This window comes from Pongo abelii, chromosome 19, assembly GCF_028885655.2.
Source record: "Pongo abelii isolate AG06213 chromosome 19, NHGRI_mPonAbe1-v2.0_pri, whole genome shotgun sequence".
NCBI classification, from domain to species: domain Eukaryota; kingdom Metazoa; phylum Chordata; class Mammalia; order Primates; family Hominidae; genus Pongo; species Pongo abelii.
The window spans coordinates 53,157,099-53,182,777 of record NC_072004.2 but is presented as its reverse complement, the minus strand read 5'-3'; the positions used below and the strand labels follow the sequence as shown (position 1 = coordinate 53,182,777).

Genomic DNA, 25,679 nt, shown 5'->3' with positions numbered 1-25,679 from the left:
AGAGGGACTGTGGAGTCCACCATTCTGAGCTGTCCCTAGAGGAGGAGGCTTCATTTTCCTGGGTCACTGAGGAAGAACAGTGGGTCCTTGGTCCTGGAGAACACCTGGGTGGACCGTCCCTCCTGGGAATACTCAGGGCAAAAGGAGGGCGAGGCCTCGAGAGGACCACACAGAGCAAGAAATACCTGGGGAGAACCCTAGTGCCTGGACCCCTTTGAACAGAAGGGAAGATAGTCTCCCCTCAGCCAGCCCTCCAGGGCTCCTTCATTTTCCACAGCTGCCCAAGGGCAGCAGGCTCCCCCGGACAAGGGACCATGTGTGTTCAGTGGGGCCCACAGCGACCATCAGGACCCAGCTTAGGGCACAGAGGTGTTCTGAGGACCGTCCTATTCACCCCACCCACAGTGGATCTATACCAGTGGCTCTGCCAGGACCAGGCTCTGCCCCATCGGGATCGGAAACCTGGGTAGATTTGGGATCTAGGGCAGGGAGGTCACAGGGTTCAGGCCTGAATTCCAGCACAGCACACGGCAGGGCTGAGAGCAAAACTCAGGGTCACGTCTGGATTCCCAGGCCGGTTACTGCCTCTCTGACCCCAGACGTCTCATCTGTCGAATGGGTACATTTGGGAACAGCACCCACTCTACGAAGCCACCATGAGGACGAAAGAGCCAATCGTCTACACGGGCAGTGTAGAACGGGCGCCTGGTGAGTGCTCAGGGATGACCCTCCTCGGTAGCTGCCCCACAGACGCCAACACCGCCCACACCGTAGCCACTGTCCCCAAGTCAACCTGGAGGGAAGAGAGCAGGTCACACTCACCTGATTCTGATGAATCAGCTGGCCTGGGTTATGCCTCTCAGGGAGAAAACCTTTGAGTCCACAGAGCTGCTCACAGATACCACCGCCTGTGTGTAACTGCTGTAGAACACTGAGGCAGGCCAGAGAGCGGATAGGTGCTAAGCACCAGAGACATTCTGAGGTCATGGCACGCATCACAATGGGGCCTTGCCCGGGTCAGCAGGGCCCATAGTCAGGGTCCTCCGCTGCCTGAGGCGTCAACATGCCTGCCTGCGACGTGTTTGTGCACGTACGTGCACACGTGTATGTGGGTAAACACGTCTGTACACGTGTGTGTTGCTTCTCTGGCCAGGCCCGGCTGCCCCACTCGTGTGTGCACCCAGTTCCTCATCACTGTCACCCCCGAGGCCCAGGGCCAGCATCAGAGCATCCATGGGTGCTCCCTAACTTCAGCACTCCCTGCCCAGGGTGGTCCTGGGATACACATAGGGGTGGGGGGAAGTGACTGCTGCTGTTGGATCTCAGAATACAAAAGCTAATACTATTACCTAATGGTCTTTTTAGTGTCTCTAATGGTATCACTTCTTCATTTCTGATATTTTAACTGGGTATTTCTCTCCATGACCCTTGGATATTCTAGCTAGAGGATCCTGTGGGGAAAGTGCCGGGCCCACACTAGGGGCTCCCTCTTCTAGACATGTTATCTAAAACCTGGTTCAGCTGTCCTTCCACGCAGGGCCTAGGGGATGCCAAATTCCAGGGTCCAGAAAGAGCTTGGGATAAAATGAAACTTCAAGGGGACGGCTTTGACCTGGGCTGAGTCTGCCTTTGCCATCCAACTGGAGTCTCAAGTCCTGAGGCAGAAAGTCCAGATGCCCCAGTGCAGGGTCCTCCCGATCAACACCTGCTCCCCTGTACTCATTAGCAACCTCACCCACCCTACTCTCAAAGCACACTTGGCTCTCGTATCCAGGAGCTCTGCATCTGTAGATTCAGCAACAGCAGATGGAAAATATTCAGAAAATAAATTGGATGGTTATATTTCTATGGAACATGTGCAGACTTTGTTCTTGTCATCATTCCCTAAAGAATACAGTATCACGACCATTCATGTAGCATCTGCATTGTATGACATATCATAAATAATCTAGTAATAGTCTGATGTCTACGGGAGGATGTGCATAGCTTATACGTAAATACTAGGCCATGTTATATCAGAGACTTGAGCATCCATGGATTTTGGCATTCCCAGTGACCCTAGAACTAATCCTCCATGGATACCAAGGGATGACTGTATATACTCACTCAGGAAGGCTTCTCATTGGAGGAAGGGCCGAGTTCAGGACAGACAGGGACGTCATCCCTGGACTACTGTCCATCCATCCATTCATCCATTGGCACCACCCTCTAGGACTGTCCCAACGACAGCCCTAGCAAGTGGAGACAAGAAAAAAGCCTGGCTCAAATGGTACAGCTTTGAGGTCTTGGAAGCTGTACCAAGACTGGTACTCATACTGGTGATGTTGCACCAGTATGAGAATAGTGGGTCAGTTTCCTCCAGGATCCAGAAAGCGTATGAGGCAGGCTCGGGGAGAGGAAAGGAGCACGGCCTCTCCAGCAGCCACACAGGCCTGCAGTAGGACGGGGCTGGGGCTGGGGCTGCGGCTGGCCCTGTTTATCACTTGGGCCTCATGAGGGGAAAAGAAAGAACGGGGGGCAGAGGAGGAGCATGGAGACAGCTGGTTGCCTAAGGAGAAGGTGCCTCAGGGAGGGTTATTAGTTTGTTTTCACACTGCTATAATGAAGGTTGCAGTGAGCCAAGGTCGTGCCACTGCACTGTAGTCTGGGTGAGAGCAAGACTCCATATCAAAAAAAAAAAAAAAAAAAATCTGATTATAACATCTGTGAATGGAATAATTTGTAGACTCTTGGCATTCAAGAATTTGATGTTAGCTTTCTCGACTATTTATGAACCGTAAAGGTTCATGATGCGGACGTTCTGTTGAGATGGAAACTTGAACGCTGTGTGCGGTGGAGGCGAGGTTGAGGACGTCGCTTGACGGATGAGTAAGCCTCACCCATCTGGACGGCAGCATTTACACTTCAACTTCACTTTTAACTTCATATTTGCTGCTTGTTGTTATTTACGTGGTAACTAGCATGAATGATTCACATACACACATACGTATTCTTTGTCTCTTTGTGAAATATTACACCAAGGAGAAAACACCATTATGAAGCTAGTGATAGTAAAATAGTCCCCAGACACAGTGCTCTTCAGTGCAAACATGGGAAGTTTACCGAAGAAGCTCTCTGTCAGTGACAGCCGTAAACTTTGGAATATGCAAAGATCTTGAAGTATATCTCTCACTTATACCAGGGATTTTTGTACAGTAGAGAATTGAAATTTGAGCTTATGAGAGCTGGTAGCATTGGATTTTTTCGCTTTTTGTCTATCAATCCATTCATGGGGTTTTTTTTTTTTTTTTTTTTTTGAGATGCAGTCTGGCTCTGTTGCCCAGGCTGGAGTGCAGTGGCCCGATCTGGCTCACTGCAAGCTCCACCTCCCGGGTTCACGCCATTCTCCTGCCTCAGCCTCAGGAGTAGATGGGATTACAGGCGCCTGCCACCACGCCTTGATAATTTTTTGTATTTTTAGTAGAGATGGGGTTTCACCGTGTTAGCCAGGATGGTCTCAATCTACTGACCCAGTGATCTGCCCGCCTGGGCCTCCCAAAGTGCTGGGATTACAGGTGTGAGCCACCGCGCCCGGCCACCACTCATGGGGTATTTTAAGATTTCATGTCAAAACTCCGTTTGTCTCAGATGGTACAATTGTCTGCCGTGTTGAAATAGGTGGTAACGCAAATTAATATTACCCCGTAACAAGACTTTGTTTATTTTTTATTTTGAAAATTTTTTAAAATTATACTTTTAAGTTCTGGGATACATGTGCAGAACGTGCAGGTTTGTTACATGGGTATACGTGTGCCATGGTGGTTTGCTGCACCTATCGACCTGTCGTGTAGGTTTTAAGCCCCGCATGCATTAAGTATTTGTCCTAATGCTATCCCTCCCCTTGCCCGCCATCCCCTGACAGGCCCTGGTGTGTGATGTTCCCCTCCCTGTGCCCATGTGTTCTCATTGTTCAACTCCCACTTATGAGTGAGAACGTGTGGTGTTTGGTTTTCTGTTCCTGTGTTGGTTTGCTGAGATGATGGTTTCCAGCTTCGTCCATGTCCCTGAAAATGACATGAACTCATTCTTTTTTCTGGCTCCATAGTAGTCCATGGTGTATATGTGCCACATTTTCTTTATGCAGTCTATGCTTGATGGGCATTTGGGTTGGTTCCAAGTCTTTGCTATTGTAAATAGTGCCGCAATAAACATATGTGTGCATGTGTCTTTATAGTAGAATGATTTACAATCCTTTGGGTATATAGCCAGTAATGGGATTGCTGGGTCCAATGGTATTTCTGGTTCTAAAAGTCTTAAAATATCCTCTAAAGTAGATCTCAAAATACAACATACATGAGTCTGCAGGAGACCTGCTCACAGAAGGCATCTGTAATTTATAGGAAGATGATGCTGACACTAGCTTAACCATGCATTTAGCACACCTCAGTTACAGTGAAAATCCAATTTTGTGCAAAAAGTGGGAAATAAATGGAGGCGTGTTTGCTTTACGAGACTTTATTTGATTTTTGTAAATAGAAAATGGTTTTATTACATGTAAAATATAATTTAAATTGGTCACTGTGAGGAATCGCCACACTGTCTTCCATAATGATGGAACTAATTTACACTCCCACCAACGGTGTAAAAGCGTGCCTGTAACTCCACATCCTTTCCAGCATCTGTTGTTTCCTGACTTTTTAATGATCACCATTCTAACTGGCATGAGATGGTATCTAATTGTGGTTTTGATTTGCATTTCTCTAATGAGCAGTGATGATGAGCTTTTTTTCATATGTTTGTTGGCCACATAAATATCTTCTTTTGAGAAGTGTCTGTTCATACCCTTCACCCTCTTTTTGATGGGGTTTTTTTTTTTTTCTTATAAATTTGTTTAAATTCCTTGTAGATCCTGGATATTAGACCTTTCTCAGATGGATAGATTGCAAACATTTTCTCCCATTCTCTAGGTTGCCTGTTCACTCTGATGATATATTTTTGGGTTTTTTTTTTTTGCTGTGCAGAAGCTCTTTAAGTGTTTATTTTAATAGTTAATTTTTTAATATTTGTGTAATAATGTCCAGTTTTACCAAGGATTTACATAGGAGCTTTTATGCAGAACTCATTGTTCTTCACTAAGAGCTTGTTAGTCCAGTAGTAAAATCAAATCCATCTTCAGTTGCTATGTGGCTTTGTTAAACAGTTAAACTTGAGTTGGAGATGCTCTGCCGTAGGGAGGAATTTTCGCTCCCCAGATGTGTTTGTATATAATATAATGTATTTTTCCCCTTTCCCCTGTGGAAACTTTGTGGAAAGATTATTTCAGTGTCAACCCTGATTGATATTTTAGTAATCGAACAAGTGTCTGTTACTCCTTCATTCATTCATTTATCAAGTGCTTAATGGGTGTCTTCTGGGTGCCAGACACTGCATTAGAACTCTGGGGAATCAAAGATGAATCACACTTAGTCTCTACCCCCTGGGAATTTATTCTGGTTAGAGAAATTGTAAACACATAATCATGATCCTATGGGATATTTTTAAAGTATGAAATGAGATAATGTGTGTGAAAAAGCTTTGTAAGCTTTACACATTTAAGATTTTTTTCTCCAGTGCATAGCATGATGCCTGACATATTTTAACTGCTCATTACACTCTTGAATGAACTGGTGAAGAGCCAAGAGTTATGAGAGCATAATACTAGAGTGTAGATGGATTAGTTCTGCCTGGATGGACAGGAGGGACGCAGAGGCTTCCAAGAATATAACTTTTGAACTGGACTTGGAAATATAAGTTGTTTATGTTAAGAATGGAGAAAGGAGGTTCTGGGGGGGCAGCTGTCAGTCGTTAAAGTGCCTGGATTTAGATGAACCGCATATCTACAGGCTTATGCAGTTTACAAGATGCTTTTGTTTACAGTATCTCTTTTGAGCCTTATGACAGGTCCATGAAGTGAGTTCATACAACCAAGAGAAGCTTTGACTAGATCCTGGGTTCTAGGGTGTAAGAGACAGCATCTGGCCAGTTTATTCTTTACAGTTTCACGAATGTTATGATTGCCAATGTTATTGTATTTCTATTATTATATTTGTGAAAGCATGGTTTTCTGAGTTACAAGTATATGAAAGACAGATGTATACATGTAATGAAATGTATAGTTTTCTTTTTTCTTTTTCTTTTTTTTTTTGAGACAGAGTCTCGCTGGGTCCCAGGCTGGAGTGCAGTGGTGCGATCTCGGCTCACTGCAATCTCTGCCTCCGAGGTTCAAGCAACTTTCCTGCCTTAGCCTCACAAGGAGCTGGGATTACAGGCGCCTGCCACCATGCCTGGCTAATTTTTGTATTTTTAGTAGAGCGGGGGTTTCACCATGTTGGCCAGGCTGGCCTCGAACTCCTGACGTCATGATCTGCCCGCCTCGACTTCCCAAAGTGCTGGCATTATAGACGTGAGCCACCGCGCCCAGCCGTAGTTTTCTTCTGATTTCTGTAAAGCAGGTTAGCTTGTATTGATACATGAGGAGGTTTTTTTCAGAGGTTTCAGAAACAAGCTAGAAAATGCTTCCATATTTCATAGATTCTTTATGATTCAAGCAGTTTTTCAGGATTTTCAGTCCGATTAAACCATTTATCTAACAAACACTAAGTAGAAACTATGAGCTCTACATTCTCTTGTAAGCTTTCTTTTTCTGTTATAGTTGAGCAAATTTGTTGACATTATGATTTTTATATTTATTTATTTATTTATTTTTGAGTCAGAGTCTCACTCTGTCGCCCAGGCTGGAGTGCAGTGGCACAATCTCAGCTCACTGCAAGCTCCGCCTCCCCAGTCCACGCCATTCTCCCGCCTCAGCCTCCCGAATAGCTGAGACTGCAGGCACCTGCCATCACGCCCGGCTAGTTTTTTAGTAGTTTTAGTAGAGACGGGGTTTTACCATGTTTGCCAGAATGGTCTTGATCTCCTGACCTCGTGATCCGCCTGCCTCGACCTCCCAACGTGCTGGGATTACAGGTGTGAGTCACCATGCCCAGCCCAGATGTAGCTCTTATGTTTAGGTCTTTGATCCATTTTGAGTCAATTTTTGCGTGTGGTGTAAGATTAGTGTCCACCTACATTCTTTTGCATGTAGATAATGCAGTTTTCCCAACATTATTTGTTGAAGAGTCTCTTTCCCACTGAATGATCCTGGCACTTTTGTTGAAAATTACTTCACCATATAAGCAAGAGTTTATTTTTGAACTCTCTATTCTCTTTCAGTGCTCTGTTTTTATGCCAGTACAACACTGTGTTTTGTTTTTCTTTTTTTTTTTTCAGGTGGCTCACTGCAACCTGTGCCTCCTGGGTTCAAATTATTCTCCTGCCTCAGCCTCCCGAGTAGCTGGGATTACAGGCATGTGCCACCACGCCCGGCTAATTTTTGTATTTTTAGTAGAGACTGTGTTTCTTTATGTTGGTTAGGCTGGTCTCAAACTCCCGACCTCAGGTGATCCGTCCGCCTCGGCTTCCCAAAGTGCTAGGATTACAGGCATAAGCCACCAAGTCTGGCAACACTGTTTTGATTGCTATAGCTTTGTAGTAAGTTTTGAAATCACGAAGTGTGATGTCTTCAAATTTCTTCTCTTTTTCAAGATTGTTTTGACTATTTGAAGTCCCTTGAGATTCTACTTGAGTTTTAGAATGTATTTATTTTAATTTCTGCAAAAAACATTCTTGGGATTTTGACAGGGATTTTATTGAATGTGTAGATTGCTTTGGAGTAGTAACATCTTGGCAACATTAAGGTGTTGCAATCCAAGAACATGAAATGTCTTTCCATTTATTTATGTTGTCTTCAGTTTACTTCAGTAAAGTTTTGTGATTTTTCTGTGTACAAGTCCTGCATTTTCTTCATTGCTGACTTATATATACCTTTTTTTTTTTTTTTCCTGAGATGGAGTTTCACTCTTGTTGCCCAGGCTGGAGTGCAATGGTGCGATCTTGGCTCACGGCAACCTCCACCTCCTAGGTTGGAGCAATTCTCCTGCCTCAGCTTCCTGAGTAGCTGGGATTACACGCATGCACCACCACGCCCGGCTAATTTTGTATTTTTAGTGGAGACCGGGTTTCACTATGTCGAACAAGCTGGTCTCGAACACTTGACCTCTTGATCTGCCTTCCTTGGCCTCCCAAAGTGCTGGGATTACAGGTGTGAGTCACCGTGCCTGGCCTTTTTTTTTTTTGAGCCATGGTCTTGCTCTGTCACCCAGGCTGGATTGCAGTGGCACAATCATGGTTTACTGCAGCCTGGACCTCCTGGGCTCAAACAATTCCCCCACCTCAGCCTCCCAAGTAACTGGGACCACACATGTGCACCATCACACCTGGCTAATTTTTTTATTATTTGTAGGGACGGGATTTTGTTATGTTGCCCAGCCTGGTCTCGACCTCATGGGCTCAAGAGACCCTTCTGTCATGGCCTCCCAAAGTGCTGGCATTATAGGCGTGAGCCACCATGCTTGGCTGTAGGTTATGTTTTTTAAATCCAGTTTGTCAATCTTTGTCTTTGTCTTTTTTTTTTTTTTTTTTGAGACGGAGTATCACTCTGTCACCCAGGGTGGAGTGCAGTGGTATGATCTCGGCTCACTGCAACCTCTGCCTAATGGGTTCAAACAATTTTCCTGCCTCAGCCTCCAGAGTAGCTATTACAGGCGCCCAGCACCATGCCTGCCTAAATTTTTTTTGTGTGTTTTTAGTAGAGACGGAGTTTCACCATGTTGGCCAGGCTGGTCTCCAACACCGAACCTCAAGTGATCTCTCCTTGGCCTCCCGAAGTGCTCGGATTACGGTTGTGAGCCATTGCACCTGGCCAGTTTTTGTCTTTTATTTGCTGTTTTTAGGTATTTGCTGTTTTTAGGTATTTTATTTGTCATTTACATACTTACAGATGTTGTCAGAGTCCTTTTTTTTTTTTTTTGAGACAAAGTTTTACTCTTGCCCAGGCTGGAGTGCAGTGGCTCAATCTTGGCCTACTGCAACCTCTGCCTCCCGGGTTCAAGCAGTTCTTGTGCCTCAGTCTCCCAAGTAGCTGGGATTACAGGCATGTGCCACCACACCCAGCTAATTTTTATATTTTTAGTAGAGATGGGGTTTCACCATGTTGGCCAGGCTGGTCTTGAACTCCTGGCCTTAGGTGATTCACCCACCTTGGCCTCCCAAAGTGCTAGAATAACAGGTCTGAGCCACCACACCTCGTTTTAGTTTTAGTTTTTTGATTGTTCTTTTTCCTGCTTTTTTTTAAGTTACTTGAACATTTTTGGAATTACATTTCTCGTCGTATTTTTTTCTACCTCAATTCACTATGCCAAAACCATTTTTCTTTATTGTATTTTATATCTGTTTATTTTAGTTCATTGATACGATTTGGATATTTGTTCCGCTGAATTATTTTTTTCTTCTTTTTTGAGACAAAATTTCGTTCTTGTTGCCCAGGCTGAAGTGCAATGGCGTGATCTCAGCTCACTGCAACCTCCGCCTCCCAGGTTCGAGTGATTCTCCTGCCTCAGCCTCCTAAGTAGCTGGGATTACAGGCATGTGCCACCATGCCTGGCTAAGTTTGTATTTTTAGTAGAGACAGAGTTTGTCCATGTTGGTCAGGCTGTTCTGGAACTCTGGACCTGAGGTGATCCACCCACCTCGGCCTCCCAAAGTGATGGGATTACAGGCGTGAGCCACCATGCCTGGCCTAAAAATTGTGTTTGGGAGGCCAAGGTGGGTTAGTCACCTGGGGTCAGGGGTTCAAAACCAGCCTGGCCAACATGGCGAAAACCCGTCTCTACTAAAAATACAAAAATTAGCCAGGAGTGATGGCGGCACCTGTAATCCCAGCTGCTCAGGAGGCTGAGGCAGGAGAATCGCTTGAACTTGGGAGGTGGAGCTTGCGGTGAGCTGAGATCATGCCAGTGCACTCCAGCTTGGGCAACAGAGCGAGACTCCATCTCAAAAAACAAACAAAAAACAACAACAAACAAAAAATTTTTTTTAGTTAATTCTAATTATCTGTGAGATATTAGAATTAAGATATCTTGATGTTTGCATTTGTTTATTGCCTCTTTCCATTCAATTTGAAATCTTCCCGATTCTTCGTATCTTTTTGGTATCACAAATAACTTTTGATTGAAACCTGGGCATTTTTGTGTTGTCATGAGACTATGCATCTTACTTAAACTACTGTTTTTTTTGTTGTTTTTTTTTGAGACGGAGTCTCACTCTGTCGCCCAGGCTGGAGTGCAGTGGCGAGATCTCAGCTCACCGCAAGCTCTGCCTCCCGGGTTCACGCCATTCTCCTGCCTCAGCCTCCCAAGTAGCTGGGACTAGAGGCGCCCGCCACCACGCCCGGCTAATTTTTGATTTTTAGTAGAGACAAGATTTCACCGTGTTAGCCAGGATGGTCTCTGTCTCCTGACCTTGTGATCCGCCCACCTCAGACTCCCAAAGTGCTGGGATCACAGGTGTGAGCCACCGCGCCCGGCCTGGTAAACAACTCTTTTAACTAGTGTTCTCTTACACTTATCTAACGGGTAGAGTGTTGGTGCCACCTTGTGAAGCCAGGTAGGGGATGAAGTTCAGGTTCTCTACCTTGTCTATGTTGACATTTGGGGCAAACTCCCTTTTAGATCTTTGCAGAGTTGGGAGTTGTGGCTCCCCACCTGATCTCTGTGGTGGATGTGGCCTCATTTGTTACTGTGTATAGGTGAAAGTTCTGACTCTCTACTGGGTCTTCTCTGCTATCACTCCAGTAGGGACAGGGAGGGATGCCTTATTACTGGCAGATGGTGGTGGAAGTCCAGGCTTCCCCACTTTTCTCCACTGACACAGTGGGGAGTGGACGCTCATTAACTAGCCAGTTGGAATGGAAGTTCCACTCCCCTGCTTAATTAGCTGTGACACTACCTGGTGGGAATCTTGGATTGTTTTCATTACAGTCTCATGAGGGTGGATATCTAGGTTCTCCATGTGATCATTGCGGGTGTGGGTGGGGCTAGTTTTTCTGTGGAGTTATGCTGGATTAGAGCAGTTCCTCTTCAAAAGTTTTCTTTCTGGTTAACATACCACTTTACTGGTAATTTGGTCTGGAGAGAGAAGGCTTTGTTGGGGGGCTTCTTTTTTTTTTTTGGAGACAGTCTTTATCACCCAGTCTGGAGTGCAGTGGCACGATCTCTGCTCACTACAACCTCCGCCTCCCGAATTCAAGCGATTTTTGTGCCTCCGCTTCCGGAGTAGCTGGGATTATAGGCACCGGCCAACACGCCCAGCTAATTTTTATTTTTAGTAGAGACGGGGTTTTGCCATGTTGGCCAGGCTGGTCTCCAACTCCTGACCTCTGGTGATCCACCCGCCTCGGCCTCCCAAAGTGCTGGGATTATAGGCGTGAGCCGTCGCGCCCGGCCCTGTTGGGTATTCTTTTTTTTGGTCTGTGTTCATCGATGTCCTGATGTACTCACTTCTTCCATTCCAGGAGTAGGATACATTAGGCAAAAAGAAGAATACCCAGGGAGTTTACTGCTATATTGTGCCTTGTGTCCTGTGATCCTGAGCTAATTTGCCTTCTCTCCACCTTTCAGAGAATATTCGCTTTATTTACAATGTTCACATTTGAATTTTGTACTTAGTGGGAGGAATAGGGAAAAGTATGTCCATTCCATCCTCCCAGAAGTGTAGGTCTAACCTTTGATTTCATTGAGTGTGCCCTATTTTTCTGTTTTCTATTTCATTGACTTCTGCTTGATCTTTCTTTTGCTCTTCTGGTTTCTTAAGGAACAAGGTGAAGTCACTGATTTGTTTCTTCTCTAATAGAGTCATGTAATTGTATAAATTTCTCTTTCAATTATTGCTTTAACTGTCTTAAAATACTTGATATATTTGTCCTTTTTTTACCCCTTGGTTATTTTATTTTATTTTATTTTGTTTTATATTTTGAGACAGATTCTCACTCTGTCGCCCAGGCTGGAGTGCAGCAGCATGATTTTGGCTCGCTGCAACTTCCATCTCCGGGGTTCAAGCAATTCTCTGCCTCAGCCTCCTGAATAGCTACGGTTATGGGCACCTGCTACCACGACCGGGTAATTTTTGTATTTTTAGTAGAGACGGGGTTTCACCATCTTGGCCAGACTGGTCTTGAACTCCTGACCTTGTGATCCACCTGCCTCGACCTCCCAAAGTGCTGGAATTACAGGCGTGAGCCACCGCTCCTGGCCCCCATTGTTTATTTTAAAAGTATGTTTTGATTTCAAATATTGGGATTGCCTATTGATTGTTTTTGTCACTGATTTCTGAATTAATATCACAGTGGTAAGAAGAAATTCATGATAAGACTTGAAACCTTTTAAATTTACCAAGAGTTGTTTTTTTGGCCCGAATATGGTATATCTTGGTGAGTGTTCCAAATGCACTTGAACAGAATGTGTATTCTGGTAGTTTGTGTAGAGCGTTGTATAGTTAGTTAGGTCAGATTGGTTAACGGTGTTATTCAAGCTTCTGTATCCTTACTGATTTTCTGTCTGCTGGTCCTGTTATTATTATCATTCCTTTCTTTTGAACATGATGTCACTCTGTCACCTAGGCTGGAGTGCAGTGGCATGCCCAGTCATAGCTCATTGAGCCTCCACCTCCTGGGCTCAGGTGATCCTCCCACCTCAGCCTCCCCAGTAGCTGGGTCTACAGGCATATGCTACCACACTCAGGTATTTTATTTTATTTTATTTTTTGAGATGGAATCTCTCTCTGTCGCCCAGGCTGGAGTGCAGTGGCATGATCTCGGCTCACTGCAACCTCCATCTCCTGGGTTGAAGCGATTCTCCTACCTAAGCCTCTCGAGTAGCTAGGATTACTGTTGTGTGCCACCAAGCCCAGCTAATTTTTGTATTTTTAGTAGAGACAGGGTTTCACCATGTTGGCTGGGCTGGACTTGAATTGCTGACCTCAGGTGATCCGCCTGCCTCTGTCTCCCAAAGTGCTGGGATTGCAGGTGTGAGCCACCACGCCCGGCCCGCCCAGTTAATTTTTAAAACTCTTTTTGTAGAGACAGGGTCTCCCTGTGTTGTTCAGGTTGGTCTTGAACTCCTGTGATCAAGCAATCCTGTCTCGGCCTCCCAAAGTTCAGGGATAACAAGTGTCATTCACCACGCCTGGCCTGGTTCTATTACATAGACAGGTTTGCTGAAATATTAAAATATAATTGTGGATTCTTTCATTTCTTCTTACAGTTCTCTCATTTTTGCTTTATTTATTTTGAAGCCCTGTTATTAATAGGTAAATAAATGTTTAGGATTTTTGTGTGTTCTTGATGAATTAAATCCTTAATGTATATAAAATGATGCTTTTTTTTCCTGATAAAATTTTTATTTTCATCCACTTTACATGATAGTATTATAATGATTTCAACTTTCTTTTGATTTTGTAGTGTGTAATAAGACCTTTTTCTTTGGCTGCATTGGAATTTTAATTTCTGATTGTAGTCATTTTGGTCATGGTTTACCCTGTTTTTTGGAGATGGGCTTTTACTCTTGTCGCCTGGGCTGGAGTGCAGTGGCACAATCATGGCTCACTATGGCCTCGACCTCCTCCTGCCTTAGCCTTCCTGAGTAGCTGGAAGGACCACAGGTGTGTGCCACTACCTGTGGCTAATTTTTGTTTTTTTTTTTTTTTTTGGTTTTTTATTTTTTTGAGACAGAGTTTTGCTCTTGTTGCCCAGGCTGGAGTCAATGGCACGATCTCGGCTCACCGCAATCTCCGCCTCCCGGGTTCAAGCAATTCTGCCTCAGTCTCGAGTAGCTGTGATTACAGGCATGAGTCACCATGCCCGGCTAATTTTGTATTGTTAGTTGAGACGGGGTTTTTCCATGTTGGTCAGGCTGGTCTCGAACTCCCGACATCAGGTGACCTGCCCGCCTTGGCCTCCCAAAGTGCTGGGATTACAGGCGTGAGCCACCGTGCCAGGCCATTTTTCGTGTGTGTGTGTGTGTGTGTGTGTGTGTATGTGTGTGTGTTTAGAGATGGGTTCTGCAATGTTGCCCACACTAGTCTCAAACTCCTGGCCTGAAGCGACTTTCCCACTTTGGCCGCCCAAAGTGCTGGGATTACAGGCATGAGCCAATGCGCTCAGCCACTTTTCTTCATGTTTCTAGCGACTGATAGTTCATTGAAAGAGTGCCTTGTTATATATGCTTATAATTTCCCTCAAATATGTGAAAGTTGTTGGCCATGATTTCTAAAGATTTTTTTTCTATATTATCTCCTGTTTTGTGGCTCTAGTTACAAATATGTTTGGCCTCTTGAAGTTATTTCAATTATCACATATTACATTTTTTAGTGTTTTTTTTTCTGTGTTTCATTTAGGTTAGTAATTTTGGTTTCATGTGTTGCAAATTTCAAAGTGTATTTTTCATCTTAGACTTTGTAATTTTCATCTTTAGAAGTTTAAATTTTAAAAATAATTTACATTTTTACTTAATATGTTTGTTTCTTCTAGCCTTCTGATCATATGAAATATCATCATTATTGTTTTATAAAGGACTTGTTTGCTAGTTCTGTTTTCTGTTTCATTTCAAAATTGGTTCGTTTTTTGTTTCATTATGGGGTATAATTTCCTGCTTCTGTGTAAGTCTTATAAATTTGGATTGACCTTTGAGCCAGTGTGAATTTACCTTGTTTTCTAGTTTCTCTAGTTCTGTTTGCCTTTTAAAAATATTTGTGGTCTTTGTTCTGTGGCATTATTAAGTTGCTTGAAAACAGTTTCTTTCTGTTGGGTCTTTTATGTTTTCTTTGATTGGACCAGGGCTGTGTTTAGGGTTAATTTTTTCCTCCTTCTGAAGCCTTTTCTTTCTCAGTATTCCGATGTCATATCTCCAATGTGATATAAATTACATCACATCATTTCCTTTTGGACTTTTGGGTATGGGTACTATACACATCCTTATGTCAGTTCTGGATGCTATTACCTCTCAATTGTTTTGGTGATTTCTCACCTTGCCCTTGGACAGCTCCTTTACGTTGTAAGTGCTGATGTGTCACTCAACCAAAAGTTCTAGGGTGAGCCTTTGTAGATCTCTTCATTTCTGTCTCTCTCTCCAGCTCTCTACTCAGTGCTGGTCTTCCTTGTGAGCTCTAGGCACCTTGGCCTCCTTGGACTTCCAGTTCCATTTCCTCAACTTGGGGAGACCGCAGGCTCTGCCTGAGTTCCTCCTCCCTCTTCCACGACCTGGAAACTCTCTCAAGGCAGTAAGCTGGGCATACGTGTGGCCCGTTTGTTTTTTCTTCCAGGGATCACTGATTTTTGTTACTTGTCCAATATCTTCAGTGCTGTTGTTTCATTCATTTTATTAGGTTTTTATTATTTCATGCAAGGAGGGTAAATCTGGTCCCTTTATTCACTCCCTCTTGACAAGAAGTGGTATCATTGTGGTTTTAATTTGCATTTTCATAACTGGTGATATTGAGCACTTTTTAGCTGCGTATTGACCATTTGTGTGTTCTCTTTTGTGATGAGTTTGTTCATTTCGCCTTTACTGTTCTTTGCTTTCTTTTTTCATCTATTTGAGTTGCAGAAGGTGTTTATATGTCCTAAATACTCATCCTTTGTTAGATAAATGTTTTGTAAATATTTTCCCCAAGTCTATGTGGTTTACCTATTTATTTTAACCGTACCTTTTGATGAGCAGAAATATTTATATCTGATACGTTTAGTTTATCAGTGTTTTCTTTTGTAGTTATTGCTTACTGTGAGCTAAGACACTTTTGCCTAACCTCGAAGTCATGAAGGTAATTTCCTTTATTTCCTCTAAAAGGTTTTGCTTTTGCTAATTTATATTTAGGTCTGTGATGCGTCTGAAGTTATTTTTGTAGGTTTGAGTTTTTTGCACGTGGTTATCCAGTTGTTTTTCACCATTCGTTGAAAAGAGTCTCCTTTTCTCACTGGGGTGCTTTGGAACATCACGTGGCTGCATAAGTGGGGTCTCTTTCAGAAATCTTTATTCTGCTCCAAAAATCTGTTTGTCTAGCCCTGTTAGAGTATTCTGATTATTTTGGAACATTCTATTGTTTCGAAGTCAGAATTGCAAGTCCTAAAACATTTTTCTTCTTTTTTGAAGTTCTGCATATTCTACGTCCTTCACATTTCCATATAAATTTTAGTAATCTCTTTTCTGTTTTCTCCAAAAAAGGCTGATGGGATCATGACTGTAATTGTCTTGAATCTGTTGATCAGTTTGAGGAGAACCGACATCTTAACAACCACTGAGTCTTAATCATTAGTATAGTATATCTCTCCATTTATTTAGGTCTTTTTTGTTTTGTCTGAGCAGTCGTTTGTTGCTTTTAGCCTTTGGTCTCGCATGTCTTCTGTTTTTAAAATTACTTATTTTTTTTTTCCTTTTTTTTTTGAAACAGGGTCTTACTCTGTCGCCTAGCTGGAGTGCAGTGGCGCAGTCTTGGCTCACTCCATCTCCTGGGTTCAAACAGTTCTCCTGCCTCAGCCTCCCAAGCAGCTGGGATTACAGGCATGTACCCTAAGCCCAGCTAATTTTTATATTTTTAGTAGAGATGGGGTTTCACCATGTTGGCCAGGCTGGTCAACTCCTGATCTCAAATGATCTGCCTGCTTCGGCCTCCCAAACTGCTGGGATTACAGGCGTGAGCCACCACGCCTGGCCTAAAATTGTTTTTATTTTTAAGTATTTTGTCTTTTTTGATGCTATTTGTATTTTAAAATATTAAATACATTTTTCAGCAATTATAAAGTATTATAAAAATTTCTAATTTTTTGTTGGACATAGGATTTTTGTATATTGACCTGTTTCTTACAACCTTACTTAAGTCATATTAATTCTACTAGTTTTTTAGGTAGATTACTTAGATTTTTCTAATAGATGATTGTCATAAAACACAGTTTTATCTCTTTTTTCCCCAGTTGTAATGCCTTTTATTCTCTTCCCTTACAGAGCGGACTTAATCTGTTTTCATTCTTTGAGGAGCACATTCAGTGTTACGCCATTAATTATAAGTCAGCTGTAGGGGTTTTATTGATGAACTTTATCAGATTGTTTTCAAATATAGGTTTTATTACTATTTAGATATGACAAGGTCAACAGAACCCAGCATGACTGCCATTGAAAAGATAGTTACAGTCACAGACCCCAAGAGGAATAGTCACGCCATGCCATGGAGAATTCACAGTTGAGTAAGGTCTAGCCCTAGCTTCCTGAGGGTTTATGTCATGAATGGATATTGAGTTTTCTCAAAAGCTTTTTCTGTATCTATTGAGAGAATGCTATATATTTAAAGATATTAATTTAAATTTCATTGTTTTATTTTCAAATGTTATACTAAATGCCATTTGGTGTCATGGTGTATTATTCTTTTTTTTTTTTTTTTCTTTGGAGATGGGTACAGTGGCGCAATCTCTGCTCACTATAACCTCCGCCTCCTGGGTTCAAGTGATTCTCCTGCCTCATCCTCCCAAGTAGCTGGGATTACAGGCACATGCCACCATGACCAGCTAACTTTTTTTTTGGAGACAGGGTTTCACCATGTTGGCCAGGCAGGTCTCCTGACCTCAAGTGATCCTCCCGCCTTGGCCTCTGAAAGTGCTGGGATTACTTTCGTAATCTGTGTGAGCCACCACAACTGGCCTATTCTTCTTATATATTGTTGGATTTAAATTGCTAATAGTAAATATTTTTGCATCTTTGATGTGAGGGATTTTGGTGTAACCTTGCTTTTTGTCAGGCGCTGGTATTTTTGGTATATTCATTGGTATTCTTCATGCTAAACTTAGAAAATGATTTGGGAAGCATATGTCTTCTCTGTTTTCTGGAAATGTTTGTGTGAGATTGATGCTATTTTTTCTTTAGTGTTTGAAGGAACTTATCAGTGAAAAAATCTGAGTCTAGAGTTTTCTTTCTGGGAAGGATTTTGATCATGAATTCAACTTAAAATGCTTCTCAGATTTTCTGTTTTGTCAGTTTTGTTAAGTTTTGTTTTCAAAGAATTTTTTCTTTTCATCTAAGCTGTTGAATTGGTTAGCATGAAGTCATTAATAATAATCTTTGGCCCTGAATATCTTTGGGATCATAGAGGTAATTCCCCTTTTATTCTTGATATTTATAATTTGTATTCTTCCTATTTAAAAAAAATTAATTTGGCTTGCATATTGTCAACTTTGTAGGTCTTTCCAAAGTGTTACCATAAAGGGGGTCCCAATCCAGACCCCAAGAGAGGGGTTCTTGGATCTTGTGCAAGAAAGAATTTGAGGCGGATTCATCAAGTGAAAGCAAGTTTATTAAGAAAGTAAAGGAATAAAAGAATGGCTACTCCATAGGCGGAGCAGTGCCATGGGCCACTGGTTTCCCATTTTTATGAGTATTTCTTGATTGTATGCTAAACAAGCGGTGGATTCTTCATGAGTTTTCTGGGAAAGGGGTGGGCAATTCCCAGAACTAGTGGTTCCTCCCCTTTTTAGACTATATAGGGTGACTTCCTGACATTGCTATGGCATTTGTAAACTCATGGGGCTTGTGAGAGTGTCTCTTAGCATGTAAATGTATTATAATTAGTGTATAATAAGCAGTGAGGATGACCAGAGGTCAGTTTTGTCACCATCTTGGCTTTGGTGGGTTTTGGCCCCCTTCTTTATTAAACCTGTTTTATCAGCAAGGTTTTTCTGTCTTGTATCTTGTGCCAGCCTCCTATCTCATTCTGTGACTTAGAATGCATGACTGGGAATGCAGCCCAGCAGGACTCAGCCTTATTTGACCCAGCCCCTGTTCAAGATAGAGGCACTCTGGTTCAGAGGTCTCTGACAAAAGGACCAACTTTGACTTCAAATTTTCTGTTACTTTTCTGTATCATTTCTTCTGCTCTTATTTTTAACTATTATTTTTTCTACTTACTTTGGGTTTACTTTACCCTTTTATGTGTAAGTTCTTTAGGTAGAACGTTACTACTTTATTTTATTTTATTTATTTTATTTTATTTTGAGACAGAGTTTTGCGCTGCCACCCAAGCTAGAGCACAATGGTGCGATCTTGGCTTACTGCAACCTCCGCATCCCAGGTTCAAGCGATGCTCAGCCTCCTAAGTAGCTCGGATTGCAGCCACCCGCTACCACGCCCAGCTAATTTTTGTATTTTTAATAGAGATGGGGTTTCAGCATGTTAGTCAGGCTGGTCTTGAACTTGCGACCTCAGGTGATCCGCCTGCCTTGGCCTTCCAAAGTGCTGGGATTACAGGCGTGAGCCACCGCACCTGGCTGCTAGGTCATTAATTTTCTATCTTTTTTTCTAATGTAGTAAGGGAACATAATCTGTATGATTTCCATTATTTTCATTTTATTGTGTCCTGCTTTGTGGTTCAGTATGTGGTCTTTCATGGGGAATGCACCAAGTTTACCTGAAAAGAATGTTTATAGTGGTTTTAACATTGCTCAGATTGTTATTATTATTACTATTATTATTATTATTGGTCTGGTTTTGTCAATCGCAAAGAGGGATGCTAAAATATCTTACTATGTTTGGGGCACTGAGTATTCTGACTGTTTATGTCTTATGCTAATTTTTGCTTCATGTATTTTGAAGCCTTGTTTTTACATGCATACATTTATAATTATTATGACTTCTTCATTGTCTAACTTACTGTGAAATGTCCCTCCCTCTCTTTACTATGTAGCCACTCACCATCTTTTTGTTGTTGTTGTTGGTTTGCTTGTTTGTTTTGAGATGGAGTTTTAATCTGTCACCCAGGCTGGAGTGCAGCAGTGTGATCTCAGCTCACTGCAGCATTTGCCTTCCAGGTTCAAGCAGTTTGCCTGTTTCAGCCACCCTAGTAGCTGGGACTATAGGTGTGTGCCACCATGCCTGGCTAATTTTTGTATTTTTAGTAGAGACAGGACTTTGCCATATTGGCCAGGCTGGTCTCGAACCCCTGGCCTTAAGTGATCAAGTGCCCACCTCGGCCTCCCAAAGTGATGGGATTACAGGTGTGAGCCACTGCGCACCCAGCCTATCCATTTACTTTTGACCTGTTTGTGTCTTCACTTAAAGTGTTTCTTACACCTTGTGATTGAGTTTTACTTTTCTATCTGTGCTAATACACTTAATTTTTTTGAGACAGTCTCTACATCACTACAATCAATTTTAGAACACTTGGATCCCCTCAAAAAGAAGCCCTTTGGCCCATTAACGGTCACTCTCCATTACCCTACTTCCCCAGCTCCTGGCAATCACTAATCTTCATTCTGTCTCTATCCCTATTTGTCACATTTCATATAAATGGAATTATGTGATATATGGTGTATTGTGAGTGGCTTCTTTCTCCTAGCATCATGTACAAGCATTTGTTTTGTAGCATTTATTAGAACTTCCTTCCTTTTTGTTGTCAAATAATATTCTATTGCATGGCTATACTACATTTTCTTTACGCATTCATTAATTGATAAACATTTAGGTTGTATATACTTTTGCAATATTATGAATAATGTTATTATTATGAACATTTGTCTGCAAGTCCAGACATTTGTTTTCAGTTCTCTTGGACGTAGGATTTTTGTTTCATGCTGTAACTCTGACCTTTTGAAAAACTGACAAAGAGCCTGTAACATTTAAAATTACCAGCAACAATATATGAAGGTTTTAATTTCTCCATCTCTTTGCCAAAATTTTTTATTGTTTGGCTTTTGATTTTAGTTATCACAGGGCATGAGGTAGTATCTCATTGTGGTGTTGATTTTTATTTATTTATTTTCATTATATTATTTTTTTGATGGAGTCTCACTCTGTTGTTCAGGCTGGAGTGTAGTGGTGTGATATCTTGGCTCACTGCAACCTCTGCCTCCCGGGTTCGAGCGATTCTCCTGCCTCAGCCTCCTGAGTACCTGGGATTACAGGTGCCCGCCACCATGCCAGGCTAATTTTCGTATTTTTAGTAGAGATGGAGTTTCACCATGATGGCCAGGCTAGTCTCAAACTCCTGACCTCAGGTGATACACCCGCCTAGGGCTCCCAAAGTGTTGGAATTACAGGCGTTAGCCACTGCACCCAGCCTGGTGTTGATTTTTAATTCTTAATGATTAATGACGCTACTCATGTTTTCATGTGCTTATTGGTCATTTATATATTTTCTCTACAGAAGTGTCTATTTAGATCCTTTGTTCAATTTTTAAGTGGGCTGTATAGCTTTTTATTTTCGAGTGGAAGAGCTCTGTATTCTGGATACAAACTACTTATCAGACATGCGACTTGTAAATATTTCTTCCATCCTTTTACTTTCCTGATGGTTTTGTTTGAGCAAAAAGTCTGTAGGTTTGCTAAATTCTCGTTATTTTTTCTTTTGTTGACTCTGCTTTTAGTGTTATGCCTAAAAACTGTTGTTCAACGAAGTCCTAATGACTTACCTCCTATGTTTTTTTCTAAAGTGTTATAGTTTTAGCTCTTAACATTTAGATCGGCGATTCACTTTTGAATTAATTTTTTAATATAATATCAGGAAGGGTTTCAACTTAATTATTTGGCACATTTCTCTAGCAATTTAAATACATTCCTTTCCTCTTTTCAGTCTGTTTTTATAGTATTACCACTTATGGCTAATATTGTACAAGTCATAAAGTATACAAAGCTTGTAAGTTGTTCTTTTATATCACCTCTGTTTGTTGTCAATTATGCTATTGTCATGTGTGTTGGAAATACTATAAGCCCCAGAAAACAACAATATAATTTTGGCTTTCAATAATCATGTAATGTTAAGAACTTAAGAGCTAAAAGTCGTCTAAGTTTACCCAGATATTTACCATTTATGGTAGTCTTCTTTGTCTTCTGAAGATTTGCATTTTCTAGCATCATTTCTCTTAATTCTGAAGAATTTCTTTAGCCTTTCTTGCAGGGTGTATATTTTGTTGATAAATTGTGTTTGCTTTCTTTTATCTGAAAGTATCTATTTCACCTTTATTTTTGAAGGGCATTGTGGTTGGATATAGAATTCTGTGTTGACAGTGCTTTATCTTTTAGCAATTTAAGTATTTTCGTTTATTTTCTTTTGGCTTCCATATTTTATGATGAGAAATCTGCCATTTATCCAGTCACTATTCCGTCTGTGTAATGTGACATTTTCTTTTGGTGCTTCAAGAGTTTTCCCTCTATGTTTGCTTTTTAGCAAGGCATTTGACTATTTGAGGTTTGCTGAGATTCTTGAATCTGTGAATTTGTCTTTTTTCAAATTGAAGAAATTTTCAGCCATCATTTCTTCAAAATTTTCTTTCCTGCCTCATATTCTTTCTGTCTTCTTTTTTAGGCCTTTGGTTATGCATGTAAGACCTTTTGGTACTGTCCTGTAAGTCCCTGAAGCCCTGTTTTTTGTTTGTTTGTTTGTTTGTTTAACCTCTATTTTCTCTTTCAGATTAGATTTTTTTGTTTATTTTTTTTTTTGAGACAGAGTTTCACTCTTGTTGCCCAGGCTGGAGTGCAATGGTGCGATCTCGGCTCACCGCAACCTCCACCTCCTGGGTTCAAGCGATTCTCCTGCCTCAGCCTCCTGAGTAGCTGGGACTACAGGCGTGTGCCACCACACCCGGCTAATTTTGTATTTTTTAGTAGAGAAGGGGTTTCTCCATGTTGGTCAGGCTGGTCTCGAACTCCTGACCTCAGGTGATCCACCCATCTTGGCCTCCCAAAGTGCTGGGATTACAGGTGTGAGCCACTGCGCCTGGCCTCAGATTAGAGTCTATCTATTGATGTAGCTTCGAGTTCACTGACTCTTTTGTCATCTCAGATTTGTTGTTGTGAAGCTTGCCTAGTGAAATTTTCACTTCACATGTTGTATTTTTAGTATTTAAAAAAATCTTTCTTCCTGTTTTTTTTTTTTTTTTTTTTTTAATTTGAGACCGAGTCTTGCTCTTTTGCCCAGGCTGGAGTGCAGTGGTGCGATTATATTACTGCAGCCTCAAACTCCCAGGCACAAGTGATCCTCTTGCCTCAGCTTTCTGAGTATTTGGGACTGCAGACTGGTGCTACTATGCTCGGCTTATAGTTTCTTTCTTTTTTTATTTTTTTTTGTTGCTGAGACATCCTGTTTTATTTATTAGAGGTTTATCTTCAGTGGGCAGATTTGATTAGCATTTAGCGACATTTTTCTCTAAAGCTTCACATTATGGACCGGGCGTGGTGGCTCACGCCTGTAATCCCAGCACTTTGGGAGGCCTAGATGGGCAGATCACGAGGTCAGGAGTTCGAGACTAACCTGACTAACATAGTGAAACCTTGTCTCTACTAAAAATACAAAAATTAGCCAGATGTGGTGGTATGCACCTGTAACCCCAGCTACTCGGGAGGCTGAGGCAGGACAATCGCTTGAACCCGGGAAGTGGAGGTTGCAGTGAGCCAAGATTGCACCACTACACTCCAGCCTAGGTGACAGAGTGAGACTTCATCTCAAAAAACAAAAACAAAGCAAAAAAAACACTTCACATTATAAAAGAAATGGTATAGTTTGGAATAGAGGAAAGAAATCACTTATAATCTTACCATCCTTACCACAGTCCTATTAATATATTTTGTGTAGTTTTTTTGTTTTTTTGTTTTTTGTTTTTTTTTTGAGATGGAGTCTTGCACTGTCGCCTGGGCTGGAATGCAATGGCGCCATCTTGGCTCACTGAAATCTCCCCCTCCTGGCTTCACACGATTCTCCTGCCTCAGCCTCCCAAGTAGCTGGGATTACAGGCACACACCACCATGCCTGGCTAATTTTTTTTGTGTTTTTAGCAGAGATGGAGTTTCACTATGTTGGCCAGGCTGTTCTCGAACTCCTGACGTCATGATCTGCCTGTCTCGGCTTCCCAAAGTGCTAGAATTACAGGCATGAGCCACTGTGCCCAACCTATTTTGTGTATTTTCTTTTAATGTTCAGTGAATTTTTTTTTTTTTTTTTTTTGAGATAGAGTCTTGCTGTGTCGCCCAGGCTGGAGTGCAGTGGCATGGTCTCAGCTCACTGCAACCTCCGCCCCCTGGGTTCACGCCATCCTCCTGCCTCAGCCTCCCGAGTAGCTGGGACTACAGGCGCCTGCCTCCATGCCCGGCAAATTTTTTGTATTTTTAGTAGAGACGGGATTTCACCGTGTTAGCCAGGATGTTGTCTATCTCATGACCTCGTGATCCACCTGCCTCGGCCTCCCAAAGTGCTGGGATTACAGGCGTCAGCCACCGCGCCCGGCCCAGTGAATTATTTTTTTAACTTGGTTAAAATCTTTGTAAGTAGTGTATTAGTTACCACATTGTTATGCAGTTAGACATTTTTTTTTTTTGAGACAGAGTCTTGCTCTGTTGCCTATGCTGGAGTGCAGTGGCATGATCTCGGCTCACTGCAAGCTCTGCCTCCTGGGTTCACACCATTCTCCTGCCTCAGCCTCCCAAGTAGCTGGGACTACAGGCGCCCGCCACCACGCGCAGCTAATTTTTTGTATTTTTAGTAGAAACGGGGTTTCACCATGTCGGTCAGGATGATCTCGATCTCCTGACCTCCCTATCCGCCCGCCTCAGCCTCCCAAAGTGCTGGGATTACAGGCGTGAGCCACCATGCCCGGACAGACTTTCCTTTTTTTGAGATGAGATCTTACTCTGTCACCCAGGCTGGAGTTCTGTGGTGTGACCTCAGCTCACTGTAGCCTTGACCTCCTGGGCTGATGTGATCCTCCCACCTCAGCCTCCCCAGTAGCTGGACTACAGGCTCCCGCCATCTCGTCCAGCTAATTTTTTGTATTTTTAAGTAGAGATGGGGTTTCACCATGTTGTCTAGGCTGGTCTTGAACTCCTAACCTCAAGTGATCCACCTGCCTCGGCCTCCCAAAGTGCTGGGATTACAAGTGAGAGCCATTGCAGCCGGTCAGACTTTTATAAAAGTTTTATGGTTATAAATGGTTATGTAAGGTATCTTTGTACATATATTTTCATATCTTGAAGTTAAAGTATATAAATGATATAAAAGACACAAAGGTAACTTATAAATGCTATATCTTATATTATTTGCTTTGGCTCTCTAGAAGTGAAGTAATTAAATCAGATGTTTTCTTGATTCTTATTGCTTAATTACTGTCCAAAAGAATAGGATTATAGTGTCATCGAAATCATATAAACATGAATTTTCACTTTTTTTTTTCTTTTTTTGACAGCGTCTCTCTCTGTCACCCAGGCTGGAGTGCAGTGGTGTGATCTCAGCTCACTGCAACCTCCGCCTCCCAGGTTCAAGTGATTCTCGTGGCTCAGCCTCCTGAGTAGCTGGGATTACAGGTGTCTGCCACCAGGCCTGGCTAAATTTTTTGTTTTTGTTTTTGTTTTTCAGACGGAGTCTTGCTCTGTCACCAGGCTGGAGTGCAGTGGCAGGATCTCAGCTCACTGCAACCTCCGCCTCCCAGATTCAAGTGATTCTTCTGCCTCAGCCTCCCGAGTAGCTGGGACTACAGGCATGTGCCACCACGCCCAGCTAATTTTTGTATTTTTTTTAGAGATGGGGTTTCACCATGTTGGCCAGGATGGTCTTGATCTCTTGACCTTGTGATCCGTCTGCCTTGGCTTCCCAAAGTGTTGGGATTACAGGTCTGAGCCACTGTGCCAGGCCTAATTTTTGTGTTTTTAGTAGTGACGGGGTTTCGCCACGTTCTCCAGGCTGGTTTTGAACTTCTGACCTTATGTCAT

General features: G+C 42.3%; 2 protein-coding genes across 2 annotated transcripts in view; one reads left to right on the top strand and one right to left on the bottom strand.

The window, feature by feature from the left end:
• The window catches only part of LOC100449172 (unconventional myosin-XIX), a 77,435-nt gene extending 74,771 nt beyond the window's left edge, over positions 1-2,664 (bottom strand). The window contains exon 1 of the mRNA XM_063718786.1: positions 823-2,664. The gene's annotated coding sequence lies outside the window, so the exon portion shown is untranslated. The remainder of the gene's footprint in view (positions 1-822) is intronic.
• LOC129047464 (gametogenetin-binding protein 2-like) overlaps positions 1-25,679 on the top strand; it is a 108,915-nt gene that overhangs the window by 35,005 nt on the left and 48,231 nt on the right. The window lies entirely within an intron of this gene.